Source organism: Bufo bufo, chromosome 2 (genome assembly GCF_905171765.1).
Source record: "Bufo bufo chromosome 2, aBufBuf1.1, whole genome shotgun sequence".
Lineage (NCBI taxonomy): Eukaryota > Metazoa > Chordata > Amphibia > Anura > Bufonidae > Bufo > Bufo bufo.
In genome coordinates this window covers 168,477,096-168,504,378 of record NC_053390.1, presented here as the reverse complement: position 1 = coordinate 168,504,378, position 27,283 = coordinate 168,477,096, and positions in this window count along the sequence as shown.

Below are 27,283 nucleotides of genomic sequence, written 5' to 3'. Positions count from 1 at the left end.
CATAAAATTTTTTAGACATTTATATTCCAGACTTCTTCTCACGCTTTAGGGCCCCTAGAATGCCAGGGCAGTATAAATACCCCACATGTGATCCCATTTCGGAAAGAAGACACCCCAAGGTATTCGCTGAGGGGCATATTGAGTCCATGAAAGATTGAAATTTTTGTCCCAAGTTAGCGGAAAGGGAGACTTTGTGAGAAAAAAAATAAATAAATCAATTTCCGCTAACTTGTGCCAAAAAAAAAAAAATTCTATGAACTCGCCATGCCCCTCATTGAATACCTTTGGGTGTCTTCTTTCCAAAATGGGGTCACATGTGGGGTATTTATACTGCCCTGGCATTTTAGGGGCCCTAAAGCGTGAGAAGAAGTCTGGGATCCAAATGTCTAAAAATGCCCTCATAAAAGGAATATGGGCCCCTTTGCGCATCTAGGCTGCAAAAAAGTGTCACACATCTGGTATCGCCGTACTCAGGAGAAGTTGGGCAATGTGTTTTGGGGTGTCATTTTACATATACCCATGCTGGGTGAGATAAATATCTTGGTCAAATGCCAACTTTGTATACAAAATGGGAAAAGTTGTCTTTTGCCGAGATATTTCTCTCACCCAGCATGAGTATATGTAAAAAGACACCCCAAAACATATTGCCCAACGTCTCCTGAATACGGCGATACCACATGTGTGACACTTTTTTGCAGCCTAGGTGGGCAAAGGGGCCCACATTCCAAAGAGCACCTTTCGGATTTCACAGGTCATTTACCTACTTACCACACATTAGGGCCCCTAGAATGCCAGGGCAGTATAACTACCCCACAAGTGACCCCATTTTGGAAAGAAGACACCCCCAGGTATTTCGTGATGGGCATAGTGAGTTCATGGAAGTTTTTATTTTTTGTCACAAGTTAGTGGAATATGAGACTTTGTAAGAAAAAAAAATAAAAGAAAAAAATCATCATTTTCAACTAACTTGTGACAAAAAATAAAAAGTTCTATGAACTCACTATGCCCATCAGCGAATACCTTAGGGTGTCTACTTTCCGAAATGGGGTCATTTGTGAGGTTTTTCTACTGTCTGGGCCTTGTAGAACCTCAGGAAACATAACAGGTGCTCAGAAAGTCAAAGCTGCTTCAAAAAGCGGAAATTCACATTTTTGTACCATAGTTTGTAAACGCTATAACTTTTACCCAAACAAAGTTAAACAGTTGTTTGAGCTCCAAGTAGCATGTTATAGAGCAGGAGGAGCTGAGCAGATTGATATATAGTTTTATGGGAAAAGATTCAGTAAAATTTGTAATTTATTCATTTAAACCTCTGTTCTTTCTATGATTAGGAGTCATGTGGGCAGTCCTGCTCAGTGACTGATAGAGAATTATTCAGTGACTAGGAATGCCCACAAGGTTTAAATGAATACACATTTTACTGAATCTTTTCCTGCAAAACTATATCTCAATCTGCTCTGCTCCCCCTGCTCTGTAACAGTCTGCCAGATTGCAGTTTGCTCTGCATTTTCATGGTTACAGGTTCCTTTTAAATGTTTCTGGGCAGGTATTTGAGCTGGGAGATGTTTTCATTAGTATTCATTAGAAAGGTGTGAAAGCTAAAAGTCATGATGCTAAATTGAGGACGTGGCCATCAAGAGGAAACATGGCAACCAGAGTGATCTTATTATATTATTATCTGCAGTAGACCTGGGGGTCATTATTGAAACCGTAACAGTAATGAGAGGAGCAACTACTGTTGAAATCCTAAAGACATACCCCTTACATACAATATTTTGTCCCATGTTCTCCATGTTCAATATGTTCTATTTTCAGTGTGGCGAAACCAACCTCGCCACTGGGTTTTGGAGAGGCCTGTTTATCAGCCTCTTGCCTCAGGATTATGGCCCATACTAACTTTTAAACCCCTGAACCTATTCAAGTGAATTTTGGATAGGTTTGTCCCCAAGTTATACTGTTTAAATTGATGTAAGTTATATGTATGGCCAATGTAAACTCACAAAGTTGTAACAATTTATAATAAGTGTAACTTGTCAGCTTGGGAGGAATATGCTGGGTGTGTTTCTATTGTGCCATTGTCCCATTGTGTGTTTAAATGGTGATGTCTGTCCTGTTGTTCTCACATGTGTATTGGTGATTTCTCTTTGTCTTGAGAGATAATTGGATCACGCCTCGGGTGTCTCCAGGGCAGAGAGGAGGAAACCATGATGCATTGTGGGGATGTATTGTCTCTGTGTATCCTACAGTGCTGCATATCTGTCCTATGTCACAGTCTTCATTCTGGTCCCCTAGGGGCGTGTACACCAGATGGGCTTGGTTGTTTTATGCCTCCCTGTGGGCGGCCCTGTATTTGCAAACAACTGTAATAAAAACCAGGCTGGGTGTGCCAGCACCTCAGACCACTGCTTGACCCTCAACACGGAGCCTTGTCTCATTATTGGGGGGATCCGCTGTATGCTGTTAGAGACTGATTGCCAGGAGTGTAAGCTGATTCCTGTTCGCCTGCTAGCAGCTATTCGTGAGGTTCCAGTTTGGAGTGCTATTTTGTATCCAGTTCGGGAGGTTGGTGTTCTGCAGTAGCTGGGCCTGTCTCTCAGAAAGGGGCATATCGCCTAAACGGATTTTAACCCCTTGTCTGCTTAAACGGTCCGTTACATTGGTGGCAAGCAGCGGGATCGTTCCTACAGCCAGAAGGACAGCTACAGGAGACACCATTTCTTTGGATTTTATAACTTAAGGGCAACGCATGTCTCAGTACAGCGACCCTAAAAGCACCAGGATGGAACCAGCAGTGGAGTACAGATACTCTGTGGAGGAATTTGACCGTATGATGTGGTTGCGGCTGAACTTCTTCAGACCCAATCCAGCTGAGAAATATGTGAAGTTCGTGAGGAGTCTAGTGTTCAAGACCCTACTATCCCGGGCAGAAGGTGACGGTCAGCTGCCACGTTGGGTGGACCTCCATCGGAAATTACAGTTGCGGGACAGAGGGAGCTCAGTCTCCCCTCCCCAGCGGCAGAGTGTCCAGCAGGGAATCGGGAGCCCAGTCTCCATTCCCCAGCGGCAGTGTGAATTGCAGGGAATTGGGAGCCCAGTCTCCATTCCCCAGCGGCAGTGTGAAGTGCAGGGAGAGGAGAGCAGCGTCCTCCCTCCCCAGCGGCAGGCTGAGTTACAGGGGGCAGAGGTAGTTGTTCCTGCCCCCCAGCAGCAGAGTGATATGCCGGGAAGGCAGTGTGAAATGCAGGGAGAGGAGAGCAGCGTCCTCCCTCCCCAGCGGCAGGCTGAGTTACAGGGGGCAGAGGTAGTTGTTCCTGCCCCCCAGCAGCAGAGTGATTTTTTGGGAATTGGGAGCCCAGTCTCCATTCCCCAGCGGCAGTGTGAAGTGCAGGGAGAGGAGAGCAGCGTCCTCCCTCCCCAGCGGCAGGCTGAGTTACAGGGGGCAGAGGTATTTGTTCCTGCCCCCCAGCAGCAGAGTGATATGCCGGGAAGGCAGTGTGAAATGCAGGGAGAGGAGAGCAGCGTCCTCCCTCCCCAGCGGCAGGCTGAGTTACAGGGGGCAGAGGTAGTTGTTCCTGCCCCCCAGCAGCAGAGTGATTTTTTGGGAATTGGGAGCCCAGTCTCCATTCCCCAGCGGCAGAGTGTCCAGCAGGGAATAGAGAGCCCAGTCTCCTTTCCCCAGCAGCAGGACACTGTATTGGGAGCGGAGACGGTCGGTCGCCCTCCCCAGCGGCTGGAAGTATGTATGGGAGAGGAGCTTGTTACCCCCTCTCCCCAGCGGCAGCTTAACGCACCAGGGGGAGACAGTAACCCCCACAACAGTGCAGATGGGACCGTGGTCTCTGCACCTACAGCACAGGGGGTAGAGACAGTCGGTCTCCCCCTCCAACAACCAGACTCTAAGCCAGGGAGCAACACAGAGACCGGGAGTACCAGCTTCCAACATAACCTTGGTGGACTCATTGGACAGAGACAGGCTACCAAATGCAACAGGTCCAGTATTGGGTTGTGGGTGGGCTGCCAGACTAACTCAGGTACCGACCGGCGTGAGGTCAGGTATCTGGTTAGTCTTCCCTGGGGTGGGGAGATGTGTGGCGAAACCAACCTCACCACTAGGTTTTGGAGAGGCCTGTTTATCAGCCTCTTGCCTCAGGATTATGGCCCATACTAACTTTTAAACCCCTGAACCTATTCAAGTGAATTTTGGATGGGTTTGTCCCCAAGTTATACTGTTTAAATTGATGTAAGTTATATGTATGGCCAATGTAAACTCACAAAGTTGTAACAATTTATAATAAGTGTAACTTGTCAGCTTGGGAGGAATATGCTGGGTGTGTTTCTATTGTGCCATTGTCCCATTGTGTGTTTGAATGGTGATGTCTGTCCTGTTGTTCTCACATGTGTATTGGTGATTTCTCTTTGTCTTGAGAGATAATTGGATTACGCCTCGGGTGTCTCCAGGGCAGAGAGGAGGAAACCATGATGCATTGTGGGGATGTATTGTCTCTGTGTATCCTACAGTGCTGCATATCTGTCCTGTGTCACAGTCTTCATTCTGGTCCCCTAGGGGCGTGTACACCAGATGGGCTTGGTTGTTTTATACCTCCCTGTGGGCGGCCCTGTATTTGCAAACAACTGTAATAAAAACCAGGCTGGGTGTGCCAGCACCTCAGACCACTGCTTGACCCTCAACACGGAGCCTTGTCTCGTTATTGGGGGGATCCGCTGTATGCTGTTAGAGACTGATTCCTGTTCGCCTGCTAGCAGCTATTCATGAGGTTCCAGTTTGGAGTGCTATTTTGTATCCAGTTCGGGAGGTTGGTGTTCTGCAGTAGCTGGGCCTGTCTCTCAGAAAGGGGCATATCGCCTAAACGGATTTTAACCCCTTGTCTGCTGAAACGGTCCGTTACATTCAGTATGCATAGTACATTTATATTATCCAAACAATAGTTTACGTGGCTGCAGCTCTCACCTCTACCTTAAATCCAAGAAGCACGGAAAAGAGACCAGAACTGGACCTTATAGAATATCCAATGGAAAAAGGGAATCCAGCTTCTCATGGAATAAAAAAGGTTCTTTATTGGCTCATCATATAAAATCCACCAAAGTCACAGGAAAATGACATCAAAGTGACGCGTTTCAGGCTACAAAATCCAACCCTTCATCAAGACATAACAAATGTATTAAAACCATTCCTTTTATACAGCACAGGGTCCAACCTATTCTAATTAGCAAGGTGTCCGCACCTGGAACCTAGATTGAGAACCATTCCGTGATCCAGGGGAGGAGATCCAGCATCACAGGTGATGCATACATATACATGATAAGAACATCTTAATTGTATTGCAGAGTAAGATCTTGTTTTCTGTTTAATCCTTTTGGCATGCAGGTATCAAGTGAAAACATCCAGAAAGTTTCCCTGCTAAGGAGTTTTTGTCTGCGATCCCCTCTCTCATAGGCAATGACACCACTTCAATCCCCTGTGCACAAAACGCAGATGCGTTTCCTTTGTGAACAGTGGCGAAGTGGAAAGTCGCTGCCGATACATTACGAGTCTGAAAATAAGAGATGTCACTAAGATGTTTTCTAATACATATTTTTAACTCTTTCATAGTGCATCCAACATACTGAAGTTTACATATTTTACATGTGATAACATACACAACAAATTCTGTGTTACAATTAATATATTGTTTTAAAGTTTGTCTGTTATTATTCACTGTAGATGTAACCTCCTTAGTAACGTACATATATCGGCAGCATATACATCTCCTACTTCCACATTTATAGTTACCAGTGGTTTTTGGCCAGGAGCATGCCCGAGGCGTAGTGTCAGTAAACGGACTGGGACTAAGTTTTTGTGCCACCGTGGGTGCTTTTTTAGATATACACCTGATGCCTGCAGATACCACATCCCTCCATTCCTCATCATAATTGAGGACAGGGAGATGTTTTCGGATAAATTTGATATGTGTGGATATTCTCTACTGCAATTAGGGATAAAAGCAGTAGTTTTTTTTTATCCTCCTGGGCAGAATTTGGCTCTTCACTTTTTTGACATCTATAGGATTTTTTTAATAGTCTGAGGAAAATCAAAGACTCCCTATTTTTTAATCTGACAAATTCGATGCCTTTATTAATATTTTGAAGTGTGTAGCCTCTATTGAGATTTTTGACATCTATAGGATTTTTTTTATAGTCTGAGGAAAGTTTCAAAGACTCCCTATTTTTTAATCTGGCAAATTCGATGCCTTTATTAATATTTTGAAGTGTGTACAGATTCCATTAAACCTACTTATGTTAGCGATCCAGCTAAAATTGACTTTCTTGATTTACATTTGGAATCGGACATTTCTGAGGGATTGGTCACTACCTGTACTTTTAGAAAAAAGACATCTAGGAATACCATTCCTCCTGCCACCCACCGCATGTCATAAATAGCATACCAAAGGGGGAAATGATCAGAGCAAGATGCAATTGCTCCACAAGAGGGGCTGTTCTCAAGAGAAACAGAGATCATTACACACAGACTTCTTAATAGAGGCTACACACTTCAAAATATTAATAAAGGCATCAAATTTGCCAGATTAAAAAATAGGGAGTCTTTGATCTTTCCTCAGACTATGAAAAAATCCTATAGATGTCAAAAAAGTGAAGAACCAATTTCTGCTCAGGAGGATAAAAAAACTACTGCTTTTATCACTAATTACAGTAGAGAATATCCACACATATGCAAATTTATCCGAAAACATCTCCCTGTCCTCAATTATGATGAGGAATGGAGGGATGTGGTATCTGCAGGCATCAGGTGTATATCTAAAAAAGCACCCACGGTGGGACAAAAACTTAGTCCCAGTTTGTTTACTGACACTACCCCTCGGGCATGCTCCTGGCCAAAAACCACTGGTAACTATAAATGTGGAAGTAGGAGATGTATATGCTGCCGATATATGTACGTTACTAAGGAGGTTACATCCACAGTGAATAATAACAGACAAACTTTAAAACAATATATTAATTGTAACACGGAATTTGTTGTGTATGTTATCACATGTAAAATATGTAAACTTCAGTATGTTGGATGCACTATGAAAGAGTTAAAAATATGTATTAGAAAACATCTTAGTGACATCCCTTATTTTCAGACTCGTAATGTATCGGCAGCGACTTTCCACTTCGCCACTGTTCACAAAGGAGACGCATCTGCGTTTTGTGCACAGGAGATTGAAGTGGTGTCATTGCCTATGAGAGGAGGGGATCGCAGACAAAAACTCCTTAGCAGGGAAACTTTCTGGATGTTTTCACTTGATACCTGCATGTGAAAAGGATTAAACAGAAAACATGATCTTACTCTGCAATACAATTAAGATGTTCTTATCATGTATATGTATGCATCACCTGTGATGCTGGATCTCCTCCCCTGGATCACGGAATGGTTCTCATTCTAGGTTCCGGGTGCGGACACCTTGCTAATTAGAATAGGTTGGACCCTGTGCTGTATAAAAGGAATGGTTTTAATACATTTGTTATGTCTTGATGAAGGGCTGGATTTTGTAGCCCGAAACGCGTCACTTTGATGTCATTTTCCTGTGACTTTGGTGGATTTTATATGATGAGCCAATAAAGAACCTTTTTTATTCCATAAGAAGCTGGATTCCCTTTTTCCATTACATTTATATTATGAGCCATTGATCCATTGAGAGTGTAATAGCATGGGGGACATATACTAAGCATGTTGTGCCAAAATTATGGTGTAAAATACACCATAAAGAATGGCATTTTGATTTGAGCCAAATATAGCAACTGTTTTCTCCAGAATTTTCACCATAAAGAATGCATCACACCAGAAATGAGTTATAAATGTCAAAGTGGACGGGGCATCAATCTGGTGCATATTACGCCTCATTTATCATTCTCTTATCTGCAGAAACGGCTCAAATTGTTGCGGACAATTAAGCCAGCATATGTGGTGGTGTTTTGTGTAAAAAAAAAAAAGTCGCATAAAGGGTCCGCATCCATTCCGCAATTTTGCGGAACAGGTGCGGACCCATTCATTTTCAATAGGGCTGGAATGTGCTGTCGGCATCTGCACTTCCATATACGCACTTCCGTTCCACACTTCCGTTCTATGACAGTGTCAGCGATGTGCGATCTGCAAAATGCGGAACGCACATTGTCGGTGTCCGTGTTTTGTGGATCCGCAATTCGCATATACGGATGTGTGAATGGACCCTCATGAAAAGAAAAAAAAAAATGATACGGAAGTATTAAAACAGGACGCATTTTATCTAAAGTAAATGGGCTAAACAACAGGGTTAAATTGACATCCAACAAAAACAAAACAATAACAAAAACGCCCCGAGTCTTAGACAAAAGTCGCAATTTACAACTGGACATGTTTCAAAAGTCGCAAGTGTCGTCTGGTAGGGTTGTCTGAAATGGCGCATTTCTGTTAAAAAAAAGTTGCATTTTAGTGCTATTGGCATTAAAATGTCACAAATCAAGAGAAATAGGCGAATAATCAAGTTTATATTTTTAAAAAAAGTCTTATTTTAAAAGTGGCGTTTACCTTTTGATATATGAGGTGAAACAAATCACCACTTTTGATTTGTAACATTAGTATTTTTTTTAAACAAATTACTCTATTATTGATAAAAGTCCCCCCATAAGTCTGCGTACGGTCAGCTGCTTGTAGTATGTATAAATGTATCTGAAAGGCAGCAAAAAAATAAATTGATGCTGTGATTAAAATACAGTTGGCATCTGCAATAACATCTTTTATGTTTCTCCTTTTGAAAATAACGGCACCTTTCTGATCAGATAATTTATGTGTGTGGGGCTGTTGAAAGCAATGAAAATCAGCTGAGATCACCAGGGGACCCTGCAGAAAGCCAGATATTTTCGCCATATTGAAAATTATTACTTGGCGCCCATTCAGAGTACACCACATTGGTAACGGCTGCTATTACACCCTCACCCTCAGTGTTGGACTGGGTTGCCTAGGGCCCACCATACGGATACATTCAAATATCACCTGCCTAAACAGCAGCAAGATGCTACCAGATGATTGAATATGGGGGTCCCTGCAGCAACTCTGAGAAGGTAGGTCCTGGGGAAAAGAGGACACTGGCAGCTTTACTCTATACCTAGAAGTCATCGCAGCTCTCATCGTGTCTATAATAATAATAAATTGGGGAGTTTCTTTAATAATCTATCAAGTTTTTTATACGAACATGGGCTGATTGAGGTGCTGTACATTGAATACATGTATGTAGTGCAGTAAGTCTACTGTGTTATGTGCCACTTGTGCAGGGGGTGGGAGACTAGGGGCCCACCGGGGGAGTTTTTAATGTAAATGCTTTCACTCACAACCATAGGTTTCTTGAAGGGGAGAGAGGCAGGTCAAACTAGCAACTTCCATCCCATTCAATGGGCAGTTTGGTCCTTTATAGGGCTTTCCCTCTCCATAAACACCAATATACTTATTTATTTTTTAAATTTTAATTTAAACATCAATATTTCCATAAAAAATAACAGATCAAAATTATGATTACCATTTCCTTCAACCCCCCCGGTTCCTCCCAACCTCCCACCCCGTTGCAATGCATCTCCCCCCCCCCCCCCGACAAAAGGCCGGGAGGGGATTAATGAGAAGGTTGAGGCAGGAAAAAATGACATTCTCCCCATATCTTTAACCTTTTATCCTCTTAATTTCTTTGTTTATATAAAATAAATTCATACCTTTTAATCTTATTAGCGAGATTCAACCATGTGTTCAAACTTGGAGTATTAACTGAGAACCAAGCCCGTGCAATCAGAAGCCTTGCCAAGAACATAATTTTAACCAAAAGAATCTGTTTATACTTATGGCACCCAACCTCAGTAAGATCACTTAGGATCCAAGACCGTACCATGAATGGGATCACCACTTTCAGCTTTTGGGCAACATAATTATGTATTGCTCCCCAGTATTCTTTAAGTTGTACATAAGTCCAGAACATATGTAAATGATCAGCCTCAGAAGAATCACACCGTAGACAATTAGAAGTGTTTCTAAGACCCTGATTTTTAAGCAATAAGGGTGTAACATAAATACTGTGTAAAATATTAAATTGAACCTGTTACGTGGAAGGGAAGAGTGCAGCCCTGAATTCCACCCACACCTCTATCCCTGCCTACTTGTACGCCCGTCCTAACTGACGGCGTATAACTTTGCGGCGCTCCCTCGCCTGGGTACGTGCAGGGGCCTACTGAAGAGAGCAAAAACATAACAGAGTAAAGGAAGCAAGGGTCAAGGCCAGGAGGTCATGCAGTACACGGGGAGAAGGCAAAGCAAGGTCAAAAACAATCCAAAGTCAGAAGCCAAGAGGTAACGTCAAATCCAAGGAAGTAGCAAGGTCGAGGTCAAAAACTAGCTGAGGTCAAAACACAATAGGGAATCCAACTACGCAGGTGAGGGTAGAAAGACCAATCACATGCAACCTGTGTAAATAGCCCCTACAGGTGAGTCACGTGACGTGGCCAGCGTCACGTGACTCGCATTGCACGCCACACAGCTGAGTGCCGATTCATTTTCACCGGCACTCAGATCCCCTGCTGTTCATTGCCTAGGGCATGGAGGAGGCCGGCCGCGCTGACGAGGCGTGCGCGGCCGGATCCTCCCCGCCTCCTGGTTGTTGTGGAGACGAGGACGCCAACCGATTCCCCGCTCCCTCACAAGCACGGGATGCCAGCGGTGCTGCGAAGGGGACGCGCGTCGCAGGCTCCCCGTTACAGAACGAATATGTGATTAAAATTGTGAGTAACTAGTCCTACATTCACCAATCCATTCAAAAATAAAGCATAATTAGAGCAGCTCTCACCTGCCTGGAAATTCCAACCTTTAGGGCACGGAACCGCTCCCTCACCCGGACTGGGAGCAATGAGGATAAGTGAAAAAGAGGAGTTGTCCAGCCTTTCTTTGTGGAATTCCAAAAGTACTTTATTGAATATCAAATATTAAAAACATCCAAGTACAGGCTTCATCAGTCTACGCGTTTCGGGCAGAAAAACTATTTTAGCCCTTACTCATGAACGCTAAAAATACACTAAATCTTCACCTTTATAGGAGGAGAAAGCCACACCTGGGCCAATCAAAGGGTCATGTGGCTCATCACTTCTGCAAAGGTGCATGACGGTAAAACAAGCTTAAAATATCATCATAACTAGCTTGAAGATATGGGAAACCAAATGTTAGTATTGTAAGATCAGGTGTAATCTTTTGTTTAACCCTTGAGGTTGGTGACTTTCTAACTGGAAAATCCAGTAGGATTCTCTATTTAAAAGTTTCCTTTTGCGGTCACCTCCTCTTGCTGGTTTATTGACCCTTTCAATACATTGTAATATCTGTGGTGTCACCACCATGAACTATCGCGAAGTGAAGACTTGCCGCTGAAATATTGCGGCTTTCATGGTGTGGCACATCTGAGATATGTTTCCTTATCCGTGTCTTAATAGCATTCGTCGTACAACCCACATATTGTAACATACACTTGGTACAGGTGATCAGATAATTGGCATAAGTTGTATTACAATTTAAGAATGATTTCATCACAAAGCTCTGGCCATTAACACAGGATTAAAATGATCTGGAAGTTTTCATATATTTGCAGCAAGTACACAGAGTGCCCACATTTATAGTTACCTTTGGTTGATAACCAAGTACTTTGTGATGTCAAAGTTTTTTTTATTTTTTTGAAAAAGACTCGGGCCCACTGTGTTGACTACAGTGGGGGCTTTACCTGCCGCACATTTTACACCATTTTGTGCTACTACCATCCAGTTTTTATCACATGCTAGCACTGGAAAATGTTTTTTAATAATGTTGCAGATCTGTGTGTACTCACTGCTGAATTGTGTAACAAAGACATTCTTATTTGTGTAGTTTGTATCACAATTCATCTCCATTCTTTTTACATTAGTTTTCTTGGGGCCAGCTAAGATCAGTTTGTCCCTATTCATATTTAGAACCTCTTTATTGTGTTTTATCATCATCTGTTTGGAATATGCTCTACAAGACAATCTGTTGATAATGTCTTGAGCCTCAATTTCATAAGTTGCTCTTTGGCTACAATTTCTCCTGGCTCTAATGAATTTCTAACTGTATGGATAGGATGACATGACATGGCATGTAGTAATGTGTTACGTGCTGTGGGTTTCCTATATGTACTTGTATATATGGAGGCTGTGGAGGAGTCCCCCCTTAGGCGGAGATCCAAAAACACTACGTTAGAGGTATCGTGGTGAACAGTAAATTGGATACTGTTCACACGTGTGTTGAGATAGTTGGAGAAAGGGGGTATGGCCGCCACATCATCGGACCAGATAAAAATCAGGTCATCGATGTAACAGCCTTACCACCTAATGCTATCTACAAACGGGTTGGTGTCGATGAGGAGAACGTTTCTCTCCCACAATGCCGTAAATATATTAGCTATGGAGGGAGAGAACTTGGCCCCCATCGACACCCCCGATGTCTAAAGAAAAAGCATTTCATCAAACATAAAAAAGTTCCGCCCAAGGAGGAAGTCCACCACAGCCACCACATATTCTATTAATTGGTCAGTGAAATTCCCAAAGTTTTCCAAAAACCATATCAAAGAGGTAATGACTAGACTGTGTGGAATGCTGGGATATAGTGCAATAACATCTGCCGTTACCCATGAATATTGTTCAGACCACTCCAACTCCTTTACTGCTTGTAAAACTGATTTAGTATCCCTCAGGAAACCTGGAATGAGGGGAATTAGTGGTTGCAATAATGAGTCCACCCATTGACATAGGCGCTCAGAATACGACCCTATACCTGATACAATGGGTCTAAGTGGTGGAGGAAAGGTCTGTTTGTGCACTTTGGGAAGGGCGTGTAAAATAGGGATAACAGGGTGTTCAGCGTAGATGTAATCATATTCTTTTTGATTGAGAGCACCAATATTTAACCCTCGAAATAGCAATTCCCTAAGTTCTGCTTGAAAAGAGGGGAGCGGGTTACCAGGCAGAGCCCTATATATCCTTTCATCTTGTAACATCTGATTAATCAAAAGCCTGTATATTTCGCTATCTAGGATAACCACCGCTCCCCCCTTATCAGCCTGTTTAACCACGATGTCAGCCCTGTCACCTAATCCACGAAGTGCTGCAGATTCATTTTTGGATAAATTGTTAAATCTAGGGTCTTTATTCTGGGAAGTAATCTTATTGTTCAGCAAAACTAAATCCCTCTCAACCAATTCTTGGAACCTGTCCAGCTCAAGTGATCTTGACTGGATTGGATAAAAATCCCAGTTGGAGGGATTAAAGTTCTGTGAGCAATGAGTCAAATATAGAGGAGAACTCATATTCTCTAATTTCTGCAAATCATACACATGTATCATCTCTATAAATGACATATTCACTGTATCATGCTTATTAGCAAGAGCATTGTGCATATTATCATCACTGACATTAATTTCTGTATTGGAGGCAATCAGGCCGGCCTCCGCATCACCGCATCACTTGTGTTCTCCATATGGGAGTTAAACATAGAAACATCGAATGTGTCGGCAGATAAGAACCATTTGGCCCATCTAGTCTGCCCAATATACTGAAAACTATGGATAGCCCCCAGCCCTATCTTATATGAAGGATGGCCTTATGCCTATCCCATGCATGCTTAAACTCCTTCACTGTATTTGCAGCTACCACTTCTGCAGGAAGGCTATTCCATGCATCCACTACTCTCTCAGTAAAGTAATAATTCCTGATATTACTTTTAAACCTTTGCCCCTCTAATTTTATACTATGTCCTCTTGTAGCAGTTTTTCTTCTATTAAATATTCTCTCCTCTTTTACCTTGTTGATTCCCTTTATGTATTTAAAAGTTTCTATCATATCCCCTCTGTCTCATCTTTCTTCCAAGCTATACATGTTAAGTTCCTTTAATCTTTCCTGGTAAGTTTTATCCTGCAATCCATGTACCAGTTTAGTAGCTCTTCTCTGAACTCTTTCCAAAGTATCAATATCCTTCTGGAGATATGGTCTCCAGTACTGCGCACAATACTCCAAATGAGGTCTCACTAGTGCTCTGTACAGCGGCATGAGCACCTTCCTCTTTCTACTGGTAATTCCTCTCCCTATACACCCAAGCATTCTGCTAGCATTTCCTGCTGCTCTATGACATTGTCTGCCTACCTTTAAGTCTTCTGAAATAATGACCCCTAAATCCCTTTCCTCAGATACTGAGGTTAGGACTGTATCACTGATTTTATATTCTGCTCTTGGGTTTTTACGCCCCAGGTGCATTATCTTGCACTTATCAACATTACATTTTAGTTGCCAGATTTTTGACCATTCCTCTAGTTTTCCTAAATCCTTTTCCATTTGGTGTATCTCTCCAGGAACATCAACCCTGTTACAAATCTTTGTGTCATCAGCAAAAAGACACCCCTTACCATCGAGGCCTTCTGCAATTTTGCTGATAAAGATATTAAACAATATGGGTCCCAGAACAGATCCCTGAGGTACCCCACTGGTAACAAGACCTTGGTCTGAATATACTCCATTGACTACAACCTTCTGTTGCCTGTCCCTCAGCCACTGCCTAATCCATTCAACATTATGGGAGTCCAAGCCCAAAGACTGCAATTTATTGATAAGCCTTCTGTGTGGGACAGTATCAAAAGCCTTACTGAAGTCTAGATAAGCGATGTCTACGGCACCTCCTCCATCTATTATTTTAGTCACCCAATCAAAAAAATCGATAAGATTAGTTTGACATGATCTCCCTGAAGTAAACCCATGCTGTTTTTCATCTTTCAATCCATGGGATTTTAGATGTTCCACAATCCTCTCCTTAAGTATGGTTTCCATTAATTTCCCCACTATTGATGTCAGGCTTACTGGCCTATAGTTTCCCGATTCCTCCCTACTACCTTTCTTCTGAATGGGCACAACATTTGCTAATTTCCAATCTTCTGGGACGACTCCTGTTGCCAGTGATTGGTTAAATACATCTGTTAATGGTTTTGCTAGTTCACCGCTGAGCTCTTTTAATAGCTTTGGGTGTATCCCATCAGGCCCCTGTGACTTATTTGTATTAATTTTAGACAGCTGACTTAGAACCTCTTCCTCTGTAAAGACACATGCATCAAAAGATTCATTAGTCTTCTTTCCTAACTGAGGTCCTTTTCCTTCATTTTCCTTTGTAAAAACTGAACAGAAGTATTCATTGAGTCAGTTAGCTAGTTCTTTATCTTCTTCCATATACCTTCCTTCTTTTGTTTTTAATTTGGTAATTCCTTGTTTTAGTTTCCTTTTTTCATTTATGTATCTGAAGAATGCCTTATCGCTAGAGTTGAGCGAACACCTGGATGTTCGGGTTCGAGAAGTTCGGCCGAACTTCCCGGAAATGTTCGGGTTCGGGATCCGAACCCGATCCGAACTTCGTCCCGAACCCGAACCCCATTGAAGTCAATGGGGACCCGGACTTTTGGGCACTAAAAAGGCTGTAAAACAGCCCAGGAAAGAGCTAGAGGGCTGCAAAAGGCAGCAACATGTAGGTAAATCCCCTGCAAACAAATGTGGATAGGGAAATGAATTAAAATGAAAAAAAAATAAATAAAAATGAACCAATATCAATTGGACAGAGGTCCCATAGCAGAGAATCTGGCTTCACGTCAGCAGAGAATCAGTCTCTTCATGCCATAGCAAAGAATCTGGCTTCATGTCAGCAGAGAATCAGTCTCTTCATGCCATAGCAGAGAATCTGGCTTCATGTCAGTGCAGAATCAGTCTTCATGTCATAGCAGAGAATCAGGCTTCACGTCACCCACCACTGGAACAGGCCACTGTCACACATTTAGGCCTCGGCACCCAGACAGAGGAGAGCGGTCCCATAACAGAGAATCTGGCCTTATGTCAGCGCAGAATCTGTCTTCATGTCATAGCAGAGAATCAGGCATCACGTTACCCACCACTGGAACAGGCCACTGTCACACATTTAGACCCAGGCAGAGGAGAGAGGTCCCGTAACAGAGAATCTGGCCTTATGTCAGCGCAGAATCTGTATTCATGTCATAGCAGAGAATCAGGCTTCACGTCACCCACCACTGGAACAGGCCACTGTCACACATTTAGGCCCAGGCACCCAGGCAGAGGAGAGAGGTCCCGTAACAGAGAATCTGGCCTTATGTCAGCGCAGAATCTGTCTTCATGTCATAGCAGAGAATCAGGCTTCACGTCACCCACCACTGGAACAGGCCACTGTCACACATTTAGGCCCCGGCACCCAGACAGAGGAGAGCGGTCCCGTAACAGAGAATCTGGCCTTATGTCAGCGCAGAATCTGTATTCATGTCATAGCAGAGAATCAGGCTTCACGTCACCCACCACTGGAACAGGCCACTGTCACACATTTAGGCCCAGGCACCCAGGCAGAGGAGAGAGGTCCCGTAACAGAGAATCTGGCCTTATGTCAGCGCAGAATCTGTCTTCATGTCATAGCAGAGAATCAGGCTTCACGTCACCCACCACTGGAACAGGCCACTGTCACACATTTAGGCCCCGGCACCCAGACAGAGGAGAGCGGTCCCGTAACAGAGAATCTGGCCTTATGTCAGCGCAGAATCTGTATTCATGTCATACCAGAGAATCAGGCTTCACGTCACCCACCACTGGAACAGGCCACTGTCACACATTTAGGCCCAGGCACCCAGGCAGAGGAGAGAGGTCCCGTAACAGAGAATCTGGCCTTATGTCAGCGCAGAATCTGTCTTCATGTCATAGCAGAGAATCAGGCATCACGTCACACACCACTGGAACAGGCCACTGTCACACATTTAGGCCCAGGCACCCAGGCAGAGGAGAGAGGTCCCGTAACAGAGAATCTGGCCTTATGTCAGCGCAGAATCTGTCTTCATGTCATAGCAGAGAATCAGGCATCACGTCACCCACCACTGGAACAGGCCACTGTCACACATTTAGGCCCAGGCAGAGGAGAGAGGTCCCGTAACAGAGAATCTGGCCTTATGTCAGCGCAGAATCTGTCTTCATGTCATAGCAGAGAATCAGGCTTCACGTCACCCACCACTGGAACAGGCCACTGTCACACATTTAGGCCCCGGCACCCAGACAGAGGAGAGCGGTCCCGTAACAGAGAATCTGGCCTTATGTCAGCGCAGAATCTGTATTCATGTCATAGCAGAGAATCAGGCTTCACGTCAGCCACCACTGGAACAGGCCACTGTCACACATTTAGGCCCAGGCACCCAGGCAGAGGAGAGCGGTCCCGTAACAGAGAATCTGGCCTTATGTCAGCGCAGAATCTGTCTTCATGTCATAGCAGAGAATCAGGCATCACGTCACCCACCACTGGAACAGGCCACTGTCACACATTTAGGCCCAGGCACCCAGGCAGAGGAGAGAGGTCCCGTAACAGAGAATCTGGCCTTATGTCAGCGCAGAATCTGTCTTCATGTCATAGCAGAGAATCAGGCTTCACGTCACCCACCACTGGAACAGGCCACTGTCACACATTTAGGCCCCGGCACCCAGACAGAGGAGAGCGGTCCCGTAACAGAGAATCTGGCCTTATGTCAGCGCAGAATCTGTATTCATGTCATAGCAGAGAATCAGGCTTCACGTCACCCACCACTGGAACAGGCCACTGTCACACATTTAGGCCCCGGCACCCAGACAGAGGAGAGGTTCATTCAACTTTGGGTTGCCCCGCAATATAATGGTAAAATGAAATTAAAAATATTATTGAATGAGGAAGTGCCCTGGAGTAGAATAATATATTGTTAAGGGGAGGTAGTTAATATCTAATCTGCACAAGGGATGGACAGGTCCTGTGGGATCCATGCCTGGTTCATTTTTATGAACGTCAACTTGTCCACATTAGCTGTAGACAGGCGGCTGCGTTTGTCTGTAATGACGCCCCCTGCCGTGCTGAATACACGTTCAGACAAAACGCTGGCCGCCGGGCAGGCCAGCACCTCCAAGGCATAAAAGGCTAGCTCTGGCCACGTGGACAATTTGGAGACCCAGAAGTTGAATGGGGCCAAACCATCAGTCAGTACGTGGAGGGGTGTGCACAGGTACTGTTCCACCATGTTAGTGAAATGTTGCCTCCTGCTAACACGTTCCGTATCAGGTGGTGGTGCACTTAGCTGTGGCTTGTTGACAAAACTTTTCCACATCTCTGCCATGCTAACCCTGCCCTCAGAGGAGCTGGGCGTGACACAGCTGCGTTGGCGACCTCTTGCTCCTCCTCTGCCTTCGCCTTGGGCTTCCACTGGTTCCCCTGTGACATTTGGGAATGCTCTCAGTAGCGCGTCTACCAACGTGCGCTTGTACTCGCGCATCTTCCTATCACGCTCCAGTGTAGGAAGTAAGGTGGGCACATTGTCTTTGTACCGGGGATCCAGCAGGGTGGAAACCCAGTAGTCTGCACACGTTAAAATGTGGGCAACTCTGCTGTCGTTGCACAGGCACTGCAGCATGTAGTCGCTCATGTGTGCCAGGCTGCCCAGAGGTAAGGACAAGCTGTCCTCTGTGGGAGGCGTATCGTCATCGTCCTGAGTTTCCCCCCAGCCACGCACCAGTGATGGGCCCGAGCTGCTTTGGGTGCCACCCCGCTGTGAACATGCTTCATCCTCATCCTCCTCCACCTCCTCCTCATCCTCGTCCTCCTCGTCCTCCAGTAGTGGGCCCTGTCTGGCCACATTTGTACCTGGCCTCTGGTGTTGCAAAAAAACTCCCTCTGAGTCACATCGAAGAGACTGGCCTGAAAGTGCTAAAAATGACCCCTCTTCCTCCTCTTCCTCCTGGGCCACCTCCTCTTCCATCATCGCCCTAAGTGTTTTCTCAAGGAGACATAGAAGTGGTATTGTAACGCTGATAACGGCGTCATCGCCACTGGCCATGTTGGTGGAGTACTCGAAACAACGCAACAGGGCACACAGGTCCAGTCATTGGTGGTGAAGTGTGTCTGATCCGCAGTGTGACTGACCCGTGCGTGCTGCAGCTGAAATTCCACTATGGCCTACTGCTGCTCGCACAGTCTGTCCAGCATATGCAAGGTGGAGTTCCACCTGGTGGGTACGTCGCATATGAGGCGGTGAGCGGGAAGGCCGAAGTTACGCTGTAGCGCAGACAGGCAAGCAGCGGCAGGGTGTGAACGCCGGAAGCGCGAACAGACGGCCCGCACTTTATGCAGCAGCTCTGACATGTCGGGGTAGTTGCGAATGAACTTCTGCACCACCAAATTCAGCACATGCGCCAGGCAAGGGATGTGCGTCAATCCAGGTAGGCCAAGAGCTGCAACGAGATTTCGCCCATTATCGCACACCACCAGGCCGGGCTTGAGGCTCACCGGCAGCAACCACTCGTCGGTCTGTTGTTCTATACCCCGCCACAACTCCTGTGCGGTGTGGGGCCTGTCCCCCAAACATATGAGTTTCAGAATGGCCTGCTGACGTTTACCCCGTGCTGTGCTGAAGTTGGTGGTGAAGGTGTGTGGCTGCCTGGATGAGCAGGTGGAAGAAGAGGAGGAGGAAGCTGAGTAGGAGGAGGAGGAGACAGAAGGCAAAGAATGTTGCCCTGCGATCCTTGGCGGCGGAAGGAAGTGCGCCAAACAGCTCTCCGCCTGGGGCCCAGCCGCCACTACATTTACCCAGTGTGCAGTTAGGGAGATATAGCGTCCCTGGCCGTGCTTACTGGTCCACGTATCTGTGGTTAGGTGGACCTTGCCACAGATGGCGTTGCGCAGTGCACACTTGATTTTATCGGACACTTGTTTGTGCAGGGAAGGCACGGCTCTCTTGGAGAAGTAGTGGCGGCTGGGAACAACATACTGTGGGACAGCAAGTGACATGAGCTGTTTGAAGCTGTGTGTGTCCACCAGCCTAAATGACAGCATTTCATAGGCCAGTAGTTTAGAAATGCTGGCATTCAGGGCCAGGGATCGAGGGTGGCTAGGTGGGAATTTACGCTTTCTCTCAAATGTTTGTGAGATGGAGAGCTGAACGCTGCCGTGTGACATGGTTGAGATGCTTGGTGACGCAGGTGGTGGTGTTGGTGGTACATCCCATGTTTGCTGGGCCGCAGGTGCCAACGTTCCTCCAGAGGCAGAGGAAGAGGCCGAGGCGGCGGCAGCAGCAGCAGAAGAGGCCGAGGCGGCAGCAGCAGAAGAGGTAGCAGGGGGAGCCTGAGTGACTTCCTTGTTTTTAAGGTGTTTACTCCACTGCAGTTCATGCTTTGCATGCAGGTGCCTGGTCATGCAGGTTGTGCTAAGGTTCAGAACGTTAATGCCTCGCTTCAGGCTCTGATGGCACAGCGTGCAAACCACTCGGGTCTTGTCGTCAGCACATTGTTTGAAGAAGTGCCATGCCAGGGAACTCCTTGAAGCTGCCTTTGGGGTGCTCGGTCCCAGATGGCGGCGGTCAGTAGCAGGCGGAGTCTCTTGGCGGCGGGTGTTCTGATTTTGCCCACTGCTCCCTCTTTTGCTACGCTGTTGGCTCGGTCTCACCACTGCCTCTTCCTCCGAACTGTGAAAGTCAGTGGCACGACCTTCATTCCATGTGGGGTCTAGGACCTCATCGTCCCCTGCATCGTCTTCCACCCAGTCTTGATCCCTGACCTCCTGTTCAGTCTGCACACTGCAGAAAGACGCAGCAGTTGGCACCTGTGTTTCGTCATCATCAGAGACGTGCTGAGGTGGTATTCCCATGTCCTCATCATCAGGAAAAATAAGTGGTTGTGCGTTAGTGCATAATATCTCTTCCACCCCTGGGGAAGGGCTAGGTGGATGCCCTTGGGAAACCCTGGCAGCAGAGTCTTCAAACAGCATAAGAGACTGCTGCATAACTTGAGGCTCAGACAGTTTCCCTGATATGCATGGGGGTGATGTGACAGACCGATGGGCTTGGTTTTCATGCGCCATCTGTGCGCTTTCTGCAGAAGACTGTGTGGGAGATAATGTGAACGTGCTGGATCCACTGTCGGCCACCCAATTGACTAATGCCTGTACCTGCTCAGGTCTTACCATCCTTAGAATGGCATTGGGCCCCACCAAATATCGCTGTAAATTCTGCTGGCTACTGGGACCTGAGGTAGTTGGTTCACTAGGACGTGTGGCTGTGGCAGAACGGCCACGTCCTCTCCCAGCACCAGAGGGTCCACTAACACCACCACGACCATGTCCACGTCCGCGTCCCTTATTAGATGTTTTCCTCATTGTTCCCGTTCACCACAATTTTGAGAATGGCAAATTTGGGAATGCTTTTTCAACCCAGAAAAAAAAGTGTGCTTTTACGGTCACTACAAATAACTTGACCAGCTAAAACAGTGCAGATTTGGTTGAATAGAGATGTGAGACCTGTTTTTTTTTGCGCTGTGTGACAGTTATAGGTTTAATCACAGAATGACACTTCTATCAGCACGCTAGCGTGTGTCTTAGGTTTTTCTGAATGACACTATCAATAACTTCAATGTAAGATTTTCTTTTTGGGATAGATTTCAAGTAGGCCTGAAATACCACAAACTAGTTATTTTCAGAATGGCAAATTTGGGAATGCTTTTTCAACCCAGAACAAAAAGTCTGCTTTGACGGTCACTACAAATAACTTGACCAGCTAAAACTGTGCAGATTTGGTTGAATAGAGATGTGAGGCGTGTTTTTTTTTGCGCTGTGTGACAGTTATAGGTTTAATCACAGAATGACACATCTATCAGCACGCTAGCGTGTGTCTTAGGTTTTTCTGAATGACACTATCAATAACTTCAATGTAAGATTTTCTTTTTGGGATAGATTTCAAGTAGGCCTGAAATACCACAAACTAGTTATTTTCAGAATGGCAAATTTGGGAATGCTTTTTCAACCCAGAACAAAAAGTCTGCTTTGACGGTCACTACAAATAACTTGACCAGCTAAAACTGTGCAGATTTGGTTGAATAGAGATGTGAGGCGTGTTTTTTTTTGCGCTGTGTGACAGTTATAGGTTTAATCACAGAATGACACATCTATCAGCACGCTAGCGTGTGTCTTAGGTTTTTCTGAATGACACTATCAATAACTTCAATGTAAGATTTTCTTTTTGGGATAGATTTCAAGTAGGCCTGAAATACCACAAACTAGTTATTTTCAGAATGGCAAATTTGGGAATGCTTTTTCAACCCAGAACAAAAAGTCTGCTTTGACGGTCACTACAAATAACTTGACCAGCTAAAACTGTGCAGATTTGGTTGAATAGAGATGTGAGGCGTATTTTTTTTTGCGCTGTGTGACAGTTATAGGTTTAGTAAGGACCAGCACTCGCTTCAGTAATAATTTCAAATAGATTTAATGGTCACATACAAATGATAAGTGACGCGTGCGTTTCGGCTACTGTGAGCCTTTGTCAAAACATAGTGTGTACAAGTTACAGACAATTTAAATAGACCGCGATAGAGCAGGAAATGACATCAGGTTACCATGGCAACATTGTAAACAAAGGACACAACAATGCAGAGATAGTGATAGAACAGGTGGATGAGCAGCTGACATTAATTGCTTGATAGGGCACCAGGCTAGGCACTGCTGTAAGCTGTGAATCATATAATGCTGGGGATGTAATATAACATGCTGGATGCTAGTTATAGTAACTAGCATCCAGCATGTTATATTACATCCCCAGCATTATATGATTCACAGCTTACAGCAGTGCCTAGCCTGGTGCCCTATCAAGCAATTAATGTCAGCTGCTCATCCACCTGTTCTATCACTATCTCTGCATTGTTGTGTCCTTTGTTTACAATGTTGCCATGGTAACCTGATGTCATTTCCTGCTCTATCGCGGTCTATTTAAATTGTCTGTAACTTGTACACACTATGTTTTGACAAAGGCTCACAGTAGCCGAAACGCACGCGTCACTTATCATTTGTATGTGACCATTAAATCTATTTGAAATTATTACTGAAGCGAGTGCTGGTCCTTACTATACCATTATCTGTGGATCTTCCTCCCGGGACGCGCGCACCGCACCGCTGAAAGCAGAAGTGCCGCTTGTATCTTCTCTTGGATCTATCGCTACTTTACTGAGCGAGCACCTGCAATACTAACCCGATGAATACCTCCAACTTCGCATACACCGAAGAACGGGCACGAGAAATAGTGTCCGGGATTACCGCGAATGCCGACTTTCTGAAGGTACCATCAGCTGAGTACAAGGGACGCGAGTGGGAGAAGGAAGCAAGGAAACAGACAGCTTGGGAGCTGCACACTACTACGCTGGCTGAATACTGCAGACTTCAACGCATCCCACGAGGCCTCAGAGTAAACCTCAGACCAACATTTTTTTGTGACAATATAAACTATTGCACCCAATTTGCGAACATTCTGAATAAATGTTCTGCGGACCTTATGGTCCTGACTATTGAATATCTGACCCAGGCTTTAGCGGAAAGCAGAGAGAAGATCTCCTCCATCGAATCCCAATTAAAGGACACCTTGTCCATTGATGAACTCACAGCCATCAAGTCCAAAGTGGATAAGGTCTGTGGCGACCTCAGGAAAGACATTGAGGTGACCAAACGCAATAAGTTCATCAGGGACTTTGAAGATTATCAGTCCAAAAGGGTCTACAGATGGCAGGACTTATCTGGAACCGCAACACCACTTACAAGGAATACAACACGCCGATGGGACTCCCAGTCTTCTGGATCTGGCAGCGACTATACTCCTGGTGCCCGCCGCGCTCCTTTTTTAGGGAGAAAGAAAACCCAAGCAGCAAAAAGAACACCAGAAGGGCAGGACGCCATCATAGGAGGAATCGACGCACCGAGGACCACGCGCTCACAGGTACAGACACATCTTTAGTCCTGAACATTTCGTCTAATATTTTAAGTCCACTTCAAATGCAAGTGCTGCAGAAGGGTTTATCCTTCAGCCCCACTGGACATTTAGACACATTTGAACTGGAAATGGACTGCCAAAGGTTTTTTCGTAACCTGCGGCTCAAAGCGCACTTTGCTACTGAGACAGGATCACAGTGTACCAATGAGACAATGGACGTTTCAAAACTATCCTTGCAACAATTTGGTTTAAGGACCAAAAGTAGATTTCAACCACCAAAAACGTACCATCCCATTGAAACGTTTATATCTCTGGTACAACGTGACATCTCCAAGAATATGCATGGTCTCCGGACAGGGGATTATCATATGTCACAAAATCTATCACCTCTAGAAAGAGATGCTCTTGTACAATTGTTGGAGGATAAATCTATAATAGTGAAACCTGCAGACAAAGGGGGAGCCCTGGTCGTGCTGGATAGAGAGTACTATGTGGGGGAGATTTTGCAACAGTTATCTGATGTTGATACATATCAGTCATTGACCTCTGACCCTGTATATACTATTAAAGCTAAGCTACAGGCAATCACTAATGACTACATTAAAAACAATACCATTGATGTGAAAATGGGGGAATACATTATACATCAACACCCCACCACACCTGTATTCTACACATTACCAAAGGTGCACAAATCCCTCACCAGCCCCCCAGGACGCCCTATTGTAGCACTCACAGATTCCATCTTGTCAGCCCCAGCTATTATTCTAGAAAAAGCACTTACTCCACTTACCAAAAAAGCACCATCATATCTACTTGACACCAATGATTTCCTGAGACAAATACGTGATCTCCAACTCTTGGAAAGTGATATATTGGCTACATTTGATGTATGTAGCCTCTATACATCCATTGAACATGTGAAAGGCATTAGGGCAGTTGAATGGTTGTTGGCATTATCCACCTATAATGACAATGAAAAAAACTTTTTCCTAAGTTTGCTCACCACCATACTGCATGAAAATTACTTCCTATTTCAGGACACTTTTTTTCGCCAGCAGCGGGGGACCGCGATGGGTTCGAATGCCGCACCGCCTTATGCAAACTGTTATATGTCATGGTTCGAAAAAGAATATATATATGATGACACTTTATATAAGGACCACTGCATTTTCTGGAGACGATTTATCGATGACATATTTTGCGTGTGGCGGGGCGACATTCGAACCCTCGAACAATTCATGCATTACATCAACTCTGTGTGGAAGGAACTGCAGTTCACCATGCATTCAGATATGTCTAAAATTAATTTCCTTGACACTTGGGTCATAAAAGATGAGAAGGGACAGATACATACAGACCTGTACACCAAGGATACTGACCGCAACAGTCTGCTGCACTTCACCAGCAACCATCCACCTGCAGTCAAAAAATCACTTCCCTATTCACAACTACAGAGAGTGAATAGGATAGTGTCTGACACCGACATGAGAACGGCGCGTCAGGAGGAAATGTTAGACAAATTCCGTGACAGAGGCTATCCGCGAGATCTGTTAAATACACAACAGGCGAAACCGCCTAAAGACAGTACCACTACTAGTGTTAAACCGCCACGGGTCCCTTTTGTGGTGAAATACCACCCCTGGGTCAACAAATGCAGGACTATCCTCAACAAACATTGGAGTATTCTCAGCAGAGCCTACCCCAATGTCACGGAATTTCAATCTCCCCCTATGATATGCTACAAAAGGTGCAAAAACATCCGAGACATCCTAGTCAGGGCTGATGTAGGTAGTGACAGACATACCCAGCGCCAGGCCACCCTCTCAACACCCAAGAATGGGACATACCCATGCCTTCAATGTATACACTGCTCTAGTGTCATTAAAGGGGAACACTTCACCCACCCATACACAGGGGAAAAATTTAAAATAAATGGCTTCTTTACTTGTAATAGTAATTTCGTTGTCTATCTCCTGAAGTGTCCCTGTGGTCTTGTGTATGTCGGTGAGACCTCCATGAGGATGAAAGACCGTTTCTGTAAACACAAATCTACTATTAGAAAGAAAAATTTACTACTCCCCATCCCACATCATTTTGAGGAACACCGACATGCCATTTCCCAGCTACGCTTCCAGATTATAGAGCACGTATCACTGCCCAGGAGAGGAGGAGACAGGTGTAAAATGCTCAAAAAAAGAGAAGCCTTCTGGATCCATCGCCTCCAAACCCTAGAACCAAAGGGATTAAATCGTGATTATGACTTAAACAGTTTTTTATAAACTTTATTGTGCAGTGACTCTCTCAACATGTTCCCTCTTTCTTTCTTCCACAGAGAACTTGACTCCAATCTATATCATTTAGTGCTTGATCAGGGCGTAAGTGTACCACGCATAATAGCAGCACCGCTGCATTCAGTATTTTGCATTATATCACAAGGTTTAGCAAAATGTGGCAGTGTAAAGCATGGTGTACTGTGCATTAATTATGTTCTTTTTCCTCTTTTTTCTTTTGAATTAGTTTGCTATAGTAACTAGCATCCAGCATGTTATATTATATCTTTGGAAATATATCATTCAGTGCTTGATCAGAGCGTAAGTTTACCACGCATAATAGCAGCACCGCTGCATTCAGTATTTTGCATCATATAACAAGGTTTAGCAAAATGTGGCAGTGTAAAGCATGGTGTACTGTGAATTAATTATGCTCTTTTTTCTCTTTTTTTCTCTGAATTAGTTTGTTATAATAACTAGCATCCAGCATGTTATATTACATCCCCAGCATTATATGATTCACAGCTTACAGCAGTGCCTAGCCTGGTGCCCTATCAAGCAATTAATGTCAGCTGCTCATCCACCTGTTCTATCACTATCTCTGCATTGTTGTGTCCTTTGTTTACAATGTTGCCATGGTAACCTGATGTCATTTCCTGCTCTATCGCGGTCTATTTAAATTGTCTGTAACTTGTACACACTATGTTTTGACAAAGGCTCACAGTAGCCGAAACGCACGCGTCACTTATCATTTGTATGTGACCATTAAATCTATTTGAAATTATTACTGAAGCGAGTGCTGGTCCTTACTATACCATTATCTGTGGATCTTCCTCCCGGGACGCGCGCACCGCACCGCTGAAAGCAGAAGTGCCGCTTGTATCTTCTCTTGGAGTTATAGGTTTAATCACAGAATGACACTTCTATCAGCACGCTAGCGTGTGTCTTAGGTTTTTCTGAATGACACTATCAATAACTTCAATGTAAGATTTTCTTTTTGGGATAGATTTCAAGTAGGCCTCAAATACCACAAACTAGTTATTTTCAGAATAGCAAATTTGGGAATGCTTTTTCAACCTAGAACAAAAAGTCTGCTTTGACGGTCACTACAAATAACTTGACCAGCTAAAACTGTGCAGATTTGGTTGAATAGAGATGTGAGAC